Genomic DNA, 12784 nt, shown 5'->3' on the forward strand with positions numbered 1-12784 from the left:
TAACTTATTTTTCGTACAAGTTAATATGAATATTTTAAATAATAATTAATTTAAAATTTAAATAAATAAATTCTAAGATAAATCAAATTATATTATAATGTATTCAAAAATAAATTCATAAAGAAAATAAGGCCTGATGGTAATCCTCATTAAAGATATTGTTGTGATACAAAAGATAGTATATTAGGACAAAATTCAAATAACATTTTAATCTACTAAGTACTAATATAGTACTATATGTAGATTTTATCTATTATATTATCCCACATGTCTTTCAAATTTAATTGGTCTATTCATAAAAAAATTTATCAATTGGTATAAAGTGAAGAATAATTAGTAAAAATCTTTTGTGATGTAATTTACGATTCAATAAAAAGAAAATAAATAGGATAAAAAAAACTCATTAAGATATTTCAAAGACAAAAATACTCATAATTATTTTTATTAATAATTTATTTATTTTACTTGTCTATTTTTCACTATCGTGGTTGGTCCACCATTACTGATTTTAATACTATCATTATCAATAATTACTTTTATTAAGTTATTGAGAAACTCTATCCCTCTCTTTCTCTTAATGTGTTCATACTCATTCAACTATTAACCTAAAAAAAATAATTGTATAAAATTCTTAAATTTATTCGAGTACCCTAGTGACATGCACCGTAGTCCTCTAGTAGGTGTGCTTCTTTCCCAACTTTATTTACATTAATATAATTTGGATGGTGGAAAGTTCAATAATGCCTTTATTAAGAACAAGGAGAAGCCGATGATTACATTATCCCCTTATTGTCTTTCAAATTCAATTGGTCTAAAGTGCATATTAGGAAAATATCTTTGGATGGTCACCTTTGGGGTGAACTTTCACTAACTCTCAAATCAATTCAATTTCTATCCATGTAACGACCCGCCGTGGCTGTCATACTACGAAACAACATTACACACTATTGGAATATATATACTAAAATAGTATAATAAAATATTTACAACACAAGTTGCTAATCAAGCAACTAACAACAATCAATTATATACAACAAAGTATGTTACTATAAGGTAGCCTACAAAAGAATATCCATCTCCAGGAACTTCCTGTAGCCTCTAGCAGCTATCTCCCAGCCTATTCCTGCCCTACTCCCATACAACGTATGATCATCGCAGTCCAAACTACATGGAAACATGCAAGGGTAAGCTAGAGATAATAAACAACTCATAAATATCAAATATGAAACACAACTATATAATCATCTTCACATCCGACACAAAAGATAAACAACACATATATTATACATCTTAACATCATTTCAACTTGATTCCACATATCAACGTTGTATCAACACTTCAACGCAACTACTGTACAACCATTGGAATAGTTATCATATTCATCATAACAACAACCAACACATGTGTTACACACCTCTCAACAACACATGTTTAAAACAACTTACAACACAGGTAATCTAGCGACACTAGCATCATCATCAACTTGTATACAATTAAGCAACTTACAACATAATAGCACTATCATCATCCTTAACAAGATCAACATACAACACAATCACAACTTAACAACACAACAACATAGATACAACTCTTATCAACAACAAATCAACTCATCAACAACTTATGCATTGTCACGCATTTCAACTCGGAGATCTCCTACAATGTGGTAAGTAGTCTAAGTGGCTAGGTCCTACCAAACCGACAACACATAACCTTTTTAGGCTTGCTGGGTAAACAAAAAATTTGGATAGAAATCCACAACATGATAACGATTTCTCAGACTTTGCCACTTAAAAAAGGAAGTATAGTACTCGGTTAGGAACTAAGTTCCCGACTTCGTACTATACTCAAATTGGTCGCTTTGTAATCGGTATAGCTCGACCTTGCCCCTATACCATGGTCGCTTTGTAATCGATATAGCTCGACCTTGCCCCTATACCGTGGTCGCTTTGTACACGTGTGCCTCGACCTTTCCCACACACGGGACCAACTAAGTCCTAGAGGAGAACAACACAACGTCCACTACAAGGGACAACTTCCCAAGGAGGGTTTTCAAAAAATTGGGCTCTCAGAGCACCACAACTATCTCAATCCGAACAATGGGATGAGAAACTTCAAAAACATCTCCTCTAGTCCTAGTGATCAACAACTTATCATCACAACTGAATCAACTTACAACTCAACAACACAGCTCAGCTTAACAACTTAAACAACATACAACTTTCAACTCATTATCTCAATCAACTTTCAACTTAAACAACATGGTATATCAGCACAACAACTCATCAACGCTGTTTAACAACACAACATCTCATTTCAACTTTAAACAACACAATCAACTCAACAACTTATCAGCTCAACTCATAATTTACAACTCAATCATCATAAAATAATATCTTTTCAACACATGGCACAACCTACAACTTTATAGCAACATACAACTCTTCTCTAACAACTTAACAACATGGTCTACTAATAAATTTTGTATAAATTTCATCACGTCTACACATTTCACATCATGCTTTTCACAACTCACAACATTATCATTTCATCATATTTTACAACATATAAATAATCCACACATAAATATAGCAACTTCAGCAACAAATCACGTATTCAACGCATTTTCTATTTGGCACAACTACTCATTTAGTTTACAACACTATACTCAACATGCATCTCTTCATTTCACTTTCTACTCATCATACATCTCAATGTAATTATACAACTTCATATGAGTTCCTAAACTCACATACAACCAAACAACATACAATCTAGCTTCCCTTACCTCAAGATTGGCTCAAAGTAGCCAAGAACTGAGGAGAAGTGAAATTTCCTTTCCGAAGCTCAACCCGAGACTTCAATCTTCCTAAAGCAAGCTTCAATCCTTCTCTCTAAAACTTCTCTCTAAAAAACCTCTCTTTCTCCTCAACTGCACAACCTCTATTTATAGAAGTCTGAAGTGGTCAGAACACCCCGTTTCAAATCTGGAACGGCCTGTTCTAGGCTCCTTCATCATGTGTAAAATTCACATGCAGAACGACCCGTTCTGAAATCGGAACGACCCGTTCTGGCACGTTTAGAACTGCCCGTTCTAAAATCAGAACGACCTGTTCTGGAGTTGAATTTAACCCACAATGACCATTTTGGAACGACCCGTTCTAGTCCAAGATTCATAGGCCTATTTAGTAGTTTAGAACGACCCATTCCAGTTTGAGAACGACCCGTTTTGGGCTACTAAATTACCCTTGTTTTAGTAGTTTGGAACGATCCGTTCCAATCTGGAAACGTCCCGTTTCAGTCTACTAACTACGTTACAATTCATATGCACTTGGTGAGAGAGATGGTCCACTCATGAGAAACAAAATTTTCTCCAAATTATAATGGCAATAAAATAACGAAGTATACTTCTATTGGCATATATGTGTTTGCTTAAGTTTATCGAAAGTACTTTTATAAGAGAGAGAATAATAGGTAGAAAAATTGAAATTTATTTTTTATAATATAAAATTAATTTATGCGTAAATTTAAAATAAAATTTTAAAGGAATTAATAGGAGAAAATTTTAAAAAAGAATTTATGCTTAAATTAATTTTAACATATTTTTTTAAAGTACTTTTAATTTTTTTTACCTAATTAAACATTCAGTCTTTCACTCTTTTACTTTCTTGTCCAACTAGGATTATTGAATTAATATCGTTTAATTGTAATTCTTGTTCCTCGCTTTTTTTTTTTCTTTTTCTTTTTTCTCTTCATCTTAAACTAATTGTCTCTTTATGATTAAATTTAAGGAAATTTAGTTTTTTTTTATATTGTTTTTCTCTCACTTAAAACTCTCAAATTTATTTCATATTAATGAAAATAATTGGATATGATAGATATATGATATAGGATATGAAATAATTTTAAAATTTTAGAATTAAGAAAGTTAGTGAAAGTTGGATAAAATTTAAATAATTTTATAAAGTTTGAAATTTGAAGAAGGGAGATTTTGTTTTATTTTATATTTTAGATAAAATTTGATGTTTTGGTAGGTGAGCTTTGAAGAAAAGACAATTCAATTGATTTAACTTATTAAAGATTTTAAATAGAAGATGAGAGTTTGAAGGTCTTAGGTTGGAGAGGAAACAAAACTAAATTTATTTAATTTTTAAAATAAGATTTGATTACCGTAAAGAAAAAAAAACTCAGGGAATTAATTGTATTTAGCTCGGTGGTGATTACAATTTGATTTCATTTTTACCGTGATAATGAAATTAATCTTTATATATAAAACATGAATTTTTCATGAGAGTGTACGTTTTAAAGAATTTCTTTTAACAATAATGTTTTCAGAATTTTTTTGAATTTTATATTTGATTTAGTTTTTATTTATTATAACTATTTATAAATTAAATTTTAATATTTTTAAAATAATTTAATAGATAAAAAAATATTTTGTTACAATATAAACATTTATCATAAATCTAAAATATGATTTATATTTTTAAAAATATATTTAAAAATATATGTTTAAAATATAATTTATATATTTAAACATAATATTCATATATATAAATAATTTATTTTAAATTTTAGTATATATAATAAACATTTAGCTTATCCATTGCAAGTATTTTTTTTCTAAATTTTAGATAAAAATATTTTTCTACTAAATTTTAGATAGAAAATATGTAAGTTTAGCTTCTCCATTGTTAAATTAAACATAACGATCAAATCGTTGGTTGCTCAACTCAATATCTTTAAGTAAAATTTTGAATTTAAATTTTATGTGTGACACCCTTTACCCCGCATACCATAACACATAATAAAATTTGGAATACCACAGTCTTTCATTTTTAAAAATACCAAACATGTTCAGATAGAGAGCACCACATTCATAACTTAAACATATAACATGATCAGTGGTAATTACAAAAGAAATAAGGTTAAGGTTTTCAAAATAATTTAACACAAACAACATCCTAATTTAATCCTGTTCTTATCGGAGATCGGTCGTAGGGGGCGATCTGCTGGGTAAGATCGGTGAGCCTCCTTCACTGGTACGCTTGTTGCTCCAAGATGGGGGTGGTACCTGCAAAAGAGACTCCGATGCTAAAGTTAGTGTTTGTGGGTGTATAAGTCTCGTATAAGTAATGCACGTACCTTTGTGTGGATTAGGGTTTCGATGGGCCTTGGGCCTGAGATCAGTTATGACCTATTTAGATAGCGGACCTCGTCTTGGCCGAGGTCGCCTAGCGCGTGTCCGAGGTGCGTATCCGAGGTCGTCTTGCACTGTGATACCGAGCTGGAGCTCGGCTTCGCAGTATGGATAGTACACTAGCCCCCAAGCTCTGAAGACCGTGGGTCGATGAGTTAATGCCGAGCTTGGAGGGGAGCTGTGACTCTTCGCGTACGCTTCCTTGTCATACTGTCATGTGTCATAACTGTCACCTCGTTCCCATAACACGCGTGTGGCGTGTTAATGGGAGGTGGCCATTGCGTAATGATGACCGTTCCCGTCATGATAGGGCTCATTAAATGTGTCGTCAGTTGTGTTCCCTGGCTGACACGTGTCGTGACCGTTTTGAATTTTGGAGGTTTCTTTTCTCTCTCTCGCGCCTCTTCCCCTTTAACTTTACTCTTTCTCTCCTTTTTTCCTTGGCTTCCTGTGCACGCCGATTGACATTCTACCTTTCCTCGTCTCCTTTTGCTTCTGTCGTCGCCGTTTCCAGTAACCCAGTTGTCGTTAAGATTGTTTTATGAGGAAGAGTATCAGGTACTTCCTTTCTGCTGTCTTCCTTCTCATTCTTCTTCTCTGTCATCTCTGTTCTCGAGTCTTTGATTTCTTGATGGCTAGAGAGAGTGGTGCCGCGTCTTCCGCGCCTATCAGGGGTAAAGGTAAGGCGCGCGGCAAGGCGGTGGTTGCTGGGACGGCCGTCGCCGAAAAGAAGAAGGGGGACAACCAACCTAAGGAACCCCTCACCGGCATTCCTGGCTACGATTGGGTTAGGAGCGACGTGGGGGAGTTTCTGAGCATCTTTAGGTCATTTATGGAGGTCAACACGATTTGGAAATCGCATAGGATTTGTGAATCTTTTCTTTCCAAGCTTATTCGGCTGGAACCGTGTCAGCCCGGTGAGTGTGTCTATATGGGGGGTCCTTCTGACCCCCCTTTCTTCTACATGTACCAATGCTTTTTTAGGGATTTGGGCATGCGTCTTCCTTTTTCCCAATTTGAGTGTGACTTTCTAAATTTTGTCAACTCAGCTCCTTGCTAGTTGCACCCCAATAGCTGGTATTTTTTGAGGGCTTTTCAAATCCTTTGTTCAACCCTAGGGATAGGGTTATCTCTGCCTGTTTTTCTTCATTTTTATCAGTTGAAAATGGGCGTCCCTCCTTACGGTTAGGCGTCTCTGAATGGTAGTAAGGCTGGGGTTTGTTTTCTGTTTACTCCCAGTCTTATAAAAATTTCAAGCAAGAGTTCTTCCGGGTTGTGCTTCAAGATGTCGACCCGTTAAAGGACGAGGTGTTCCACTTCGGCGATTTGCCGATGTTTCCTTTTTACTGGTGGCAGGCTCCGTCCAGGTTTAACGGGTCGGCTAATCTGCAATTGACGGCTTCGGACACCGCCGCCATTGCCGACCTAGAAGCGCTCCCTCGTCCGTTGGATTGCAATCTCGTCTTGTTGCTTGCGAACTCGGCGTACAAGGAGAGAGGTTTAGAGAGTGAGTATCTCGTCTTTTTGATTGTTAGGGGTTTGTAAAATCTTCTTCTACTGACATTTCTAATTCTTGTATTTGCAGGCATAATGGGTAAAAAAAAGTGGCGCGAGTTGAAATCGCGCTACAACGTCGTCGAGATTGAGGTCCCTGAGCCTCAAGAGGAGGAGGTGGCCCCCCTGGAGACCCGAAGAAAAAGAAAGAGGGGAGAGAAAGAGGTCGGGGGGACCTCTGCCCCTCAAGATGCCGAGGTGACCTCAAAAGCTACTGATGCCGGCGCGGTTGACCTCACTAGGAGTCCCCCGCCCGAGGGAGCTCCTTAGGTGGCCGCCGAGGAAGCTGCCTAGGTCGCCGAGCAGGTTGCTCAGGCCACCGAGGTTGGTGCCTTTCTTTGTGGTTTTTCTTCTATACTTCTCTTTTCTTGCTTGCTAACTTAGGGGGAAATTTGTATTTTTTATAGGTGAGGCGTGCTGCCGAGGTCCCGGTGGTTCCGAGTTTGGAGGTACCAGGGGCGGGTGCCCCCGTGGTTGAGCAAGAGATGCCTACCTCTGCTTCTATCGAGGCCCGTGGAAAGGGGCCGAGCTTCGAGGTCTCGATACCTACTCCCGCGACCTCGGCGCCGTCGTCTGGCTCGTCAAAGGGGCCCTCCAGAAGCCAATACCTCGCCCATCGCTTCGAGAAGGATCGTTCTCGGGTGCAGCTAGATCATGTGAGCGCTTCGGAGGACATAGATTCTCTTTGGAGTGCGGGGGTGACCTCGGAGAAGTTCTTCTCCAAGGAGTCGCTGAGTACGGCTGATCAAGCCATGATCAAGACGGCCGGGCCAGTGAAAGGTCTTGATTCTGCTGAGGTCTTCCTGCAGAGGACGATGGCAATTGTGGACCACTAGAAGTATAAGTGGTCCAAGCAGCAGGAGGACCTGGAGAAGCTGAGGGGTCGAGTCCAGCCTTTGAAGGAAGAGAACAAGGCCTTGAGGGAAGAGAACAGGACCTTGGCGGCTGCTCTCGGTGATGCCAAGCTGCAGAATGAGGCCGAGCTCCAAGCCACCAGGAGGGAGCTGGAAAGAGTTCAGAAGTCCTTAGAGATTGCTCTGAGGTCTAATGAGACTCATGTTGCCCAAGTGAGTGAGCTGCAGGAACTCGCCAATTCTTCCCGGGATCGGGTGCGTTCCTTGGAAGACGAGGTGACCTCCTTGAAGGCTGATCTGGTGATGGCGGCCGAGAAGCGGCTTTGTGACGAGGTGCTTCTCGGTGAGAAAGAAGAGGAGGTCGCCGCTCTTAGGGTGGACCTCGCGAAGACGGCTGCGGTGAAGGCGGAGCTGAAGAAGAAGCTTGTGGAAACTGAGCGAGCTGTCCTGTTCGAGCACAAGAAGGGATTCCTCAAGGCAGCTCGCCAAGCGAGGTTGCTCACGCCCGGGGTCGACCTCTCGGCAATGCATGTAGAGAAAAAGGTGCGCTTCAGGAAGCTGGTGAAGGAAGACGACCTCCAAGACAGCTCGAGCGAAAATGCCTTCGCCTAGGCCATCCTTTGCAATAGCCTAGTTCATTTAGCTTTCCTCATTTCTTTTTCCCTTTGGATTCATGTTTCGAACTCATAGTTATTGTTGTACATATTATTTTTCGAGATATTATCCTCGTGCTTTCGATGGTTGTTTTTGAACTTGTGTATTTTGGGGCTCAAACTTGGCCTGGTGCAAATAATTCGTATTAAGGTTCGTACCTGACCCTTGGTGAGATAGAACGATTTAGACCGATAGAACGATTTGGGTCGATATTCGAACTCGACCTCTGTATAAGATAGAATAATGTGTGCCGAGGTTCGTACTCGACCTCAGGTCGGGCTTCCTTTTTAAGGTTCGGATTCGACCTCGACAAAAAGTAAGATAATACGTAATAAGGTTCGAACTCGACCTCGGCGTAGAGTGAAATGAATTGTACCAAGGTTCGAATTCGACCTCGGTGTAAAGTAAAATAAATCGTACCAAGGTTCGAACTCGACCTCGGCTTAGAGTGAAATGAATTGTACCAAGGTTCGAACTCGACCTCGGTGTAAAATAAGTCGTACCAAGGTTCGAACTCGACCTCGGCTTAGAGTGAAATGAATTGTACCAAGGTTCGAATTTGACCCCGACGTAAAGTAAAATAAATCGTACCAAGGTTCGAATTCGACCTCGGTTTAGAGTGAAATGAATTGTAGCAAGGTTCGAACTCGACCTCGGCTTAGCATAAAGCATCTTATGGTAAAATGATGCAGAATTAAAAGAATATGAATGGAAAAGAATGAGTTATTTTATTGATGTTATGTGTGCCTCGTTAAAAACCCTCTCAGCCAAAACCCATTTTTCTATTTTTTGGGACAAAAGACTGAGGCGGGAAAAGAATGCACAACTCATTCGTACAAATTTATCTGAAATAAAACTTGAGATGCGTGGCATTCCAAGTCTGTGGGATAGCTTTGCCGCTGAGTTCTTCTAGCCTATATGACCCATTTTCTAAGTCTTCTACAACTCGGAATGGGCCACCCCAGTTGGGTGCAAGCTTTCCTTCTGACGTGTCTCTTCGTGCGTCGCCGAAAAATCGCCACACTAAGTCACCAACTCGGAAAGAGCGAGGTCGCACTCTCGTATTATATCTTCTGGAAGCTCGGAGTTTACAAGCTTCTTCATGAATCTAAGCTTCGTCTCTGAGCTCGTCAATCAGATCGAGATCGGCTGCTATCTCTTGAGCGTTTTGCTCGCTGTTGAAGACCTAGCGTCGATGAGATGTCTCCCCGACTTCCACTGGGATCATTGTGTCAGTTTCATAAGTCAGCCTGTGAGGTGCCTCCTACGTTGTTGATTGAGGGGTGCAATGGTACACCAAAAGGATGCTGGGAAGTTCGTCAGCCCATTGTCCCTTGGCATTCCCTAGCCGCTTCTTGAGCTCTCGGAGTATCACCTTGTTTGCAGCTTCTGCTTGGCCATTAGTCTGCGGGTGTTCCACCGAGGCCGGGAGGTGCTTAATTCCAAGTTCCCGAAGGAGGTCTTGGAAGCTCTGCACAATGAATTGTCGGCCGTTGTCGGTAACAAGGGAATGCAGAATTCTGAACCTGCATATGATGCTCTTCCAGGTGAACTTCCGTATATTCTCAGTGGTGATCTTAGCGAGTGGGCACGCTTCGATCCACTTGGTGAAGTAGTGGATTGCCACCAAGAGGAATTTGAGCTGACCTTTCGCGGGGGGGGGGGGGGGGGAACGGTCCTAGGATGTCTATTCCCCACTGGGTGAAAGGCCACGGAGACATCATCTGGTGGAGAGCTTCGGGTGGCTGTCGATGCGTGTTTCCGAACTGCTGGCACTCTTTACATTTTTGCACGTAAGCTTGGCAGTCCCACTTCAAGGTGGGCCAGTAGTATCCAGCTCGGAGTACTCTGGTCGCCATCAAGCGCGCTCCGGAATGCATGCCACATATACCTCAGTGGATCTCCTTGATGACATAAGCGGCTTGAGGTGTAGTCAAGCATTTGAGCAAAGGGGTGGAGATGCCGTGCTTGAACAGTTTGTCTCCGACAATTACGAACTTAGCCGACCTTACCCTCATCTTCCGAGCTTCATCTTTGTCTTCGGGTAACACTCCTACCTTCAAGTAGTTCCAAATACCTGTCATCCACCCTTACTCTTCGCTATCGCTGGTGTTGACGACCTTGTCGTCTAAGCTGGGTGAATGCAAGGTCTCCTGGATGATGGTCCGATGCTGTCCAGGGTGTTTGGTGCTGGCGAGCTTTGAGAGGAGGTCGGCTCTGGTGTTTTGCTCTCGCGGTACATGATGTATAGTGAAATCGTCGAAGGACGAGATCTGCCGTGATGCTACGTGGAAATATCGTTGCAGAAGAGCGTCTTTGGCCTGGTATGTCCTGTTGAGCTGCTCGACCATGAGTTTTGAGCCACTGCTGCAACTCACTCTTCGTGCTCCAAGGTCGCGAGCTAGCCTTAGCCCTGCGAGAAGTTGATGGAACTACTTGGAGAAGATTGATGAATCTTCAAGTGCTCCATTCCAAGACCTTTAAACTCTTGAGGTTGACCACGAATTTGGATTAGGAACTCCTTTGAAGAAGCTTCAATTGAGAAGAATCACCAACGAGGTTCGGTTACTCCATGAAAGAGTGACGAAGCTTGTTGAACAAGCTAAAAGGTTGGAAACCTTTGAGAGAAACTTAGAGAGAAAGTTTCTCCACGAAATTTAGGACTTTAAGAGGAGAGAATTTGAGTCAAATTCTGATTTCATATCTCAAAAAGTCAAGTACAATGAAAAATTTAGAAATATATAGGGAGAGGTAGCTTGTAGAGGAAGCTAACCTTAACCATGGTTCACTAGGAACCATGGTAAGGTGTAGCTAACTATCCATGGTTTCTAAAACTTGTAGGAGAAGCTAACCTTGACCTTGGTTCACTTAAGAACCATGGTAAGGTCAGCCAAACCTACTAAGGTTTAGAAGCTTGGAAGGCAAGCTTCAAAGCTTGTAAGAGAAGCTAGAAATTTTGGCCAAGAACAAAAGGAATGAGCTAGGCGGCCAATGCTCAAAAATGCTCCATGATTTATTTCAAAAATATTTGATTTGGTTTAGTTAGGTTCATCATATGATGATGAGACCTAGCTAAATCAAATCTATGAAAAATTAGGAGCAAAATGAGTCTAATATGCAAATTTTTGCCTAGGCGCAGTTCTGGCCCAATTACTAGTCACACCCTCAAGCATTGCTAAATGCCACCCCTTTTTCCGTACTGAAAAAATATAAAATGAATGTATCAACAAAGGAGGTTAAATGGAGTTAAACTCTCTAAGTAACCCACCCTAAAAACAATATACAATCACTAGTTAAAAGCAAGTAAAGTGCCTCACAAATACAAAGCCAAAAATAAGCCTATACAAAGAAACTACTATATATACAAACATATGAAAAAGGTCTTTAAGATCATCCCATTCCTCTTGGTTCTTTTAAGGTATCACCTCTTGGATTCCTTGGCCTTGGCCATAGTCTATCAGAAGTGCTTCGTACTCTGCTTGGTTATTTGTCACTTTGAAGCCAAACTTGAGAGATTGTTCCAATGTGACTTGATTTGGACCTTCCAAGATGATACCTGCACCACCACCCTTAGAGTTGGAGGACCCATCAACATGTAAAGTCCATACCTGTGGTTCAGCGATCGAGGTTGGCGTCCGTTCAGCCACGAAGTCGGTTAGGCATTGAGCTTTCAGAGCACCGCGACTTTCGTACTGAATGCCAAACTCAGATAATTTTACCGACCATGCTATCATCTGCCCGGCGAGCTCCAGTTTTCTCAGGATTTGCTTGATTGGGTAGTCAGTCTTGAAAATCACCTGGTGGCTTTGGAAGTACGGTCGGAGATGCCGAGCTGCAGTGACAAGCGCCAGTGCGAGCTTTTCAATTGTCTGGTACCGTTTCTCCGTGTCTTGGAGGACTCAACTGATAAAATAGAATGGCGTCTACATTTTTTGGTGCTCTTGCACTATAAATGCGCTGATTGCGCCTTCTGCCACGACCAAGTAGAGGAGGAGGTCGGTTGTGTGATCCGCCGTCTGGAGAATTGGCGGAGTCATGAGGAAGGCTTTGAAGCTCTTGAAAGCCTCTTCGCACCGGTCTGTCCACTAAATTTTTTTGGCTTTCTTAGCAGAGTGAAGATGGGTCCTGCTTTCTCCGCGAGCCTAGGAATGAAACGGGACAGGGAAACCAACCTTCTTGCCAGGCGTTGGACTTCCTTCACCGTTTGAGGACTCTGCATCTAAATGATGGCTTTGCACTTCTCCGGGTTGGCCTGAATCCCCCTGCTAGTGATCATGAAGCCAAGGAATTTACCTCCCTGGATGTCGAAGACGCATTTCTCTGGGTTGAGACGCATGTTGTGTCTCCTGATTTGGCTGAACACCTTGGCTAGGTCCGCAGCATGATCCTCGACCGAGGTGGTTTTGACCACCATGTCGTCAACGTAGACTTCCATGTTCCGCCCGATTTGCTGGTGGAAAACCTTGTCCATCAGTCGCTGGTAAGTGGCCCCTGCATTTTTTAGACCGAATGGCATCATCTG

Source organism: Cajanus cajan, chromosome 2 (genome assembly GCF_000230855.2).
Source record: "Cajanus cajan strain Asha chromosome 2, NIPB_CcT2T_4, whole genome shotgun sequence".
Taxonomy (NCBI): Eukaryota; Viridiplantae; Streptophyta; class Magnoliopsida; order Fabales; family Fabaceae; genus Cajanus; species Cajanus cajan.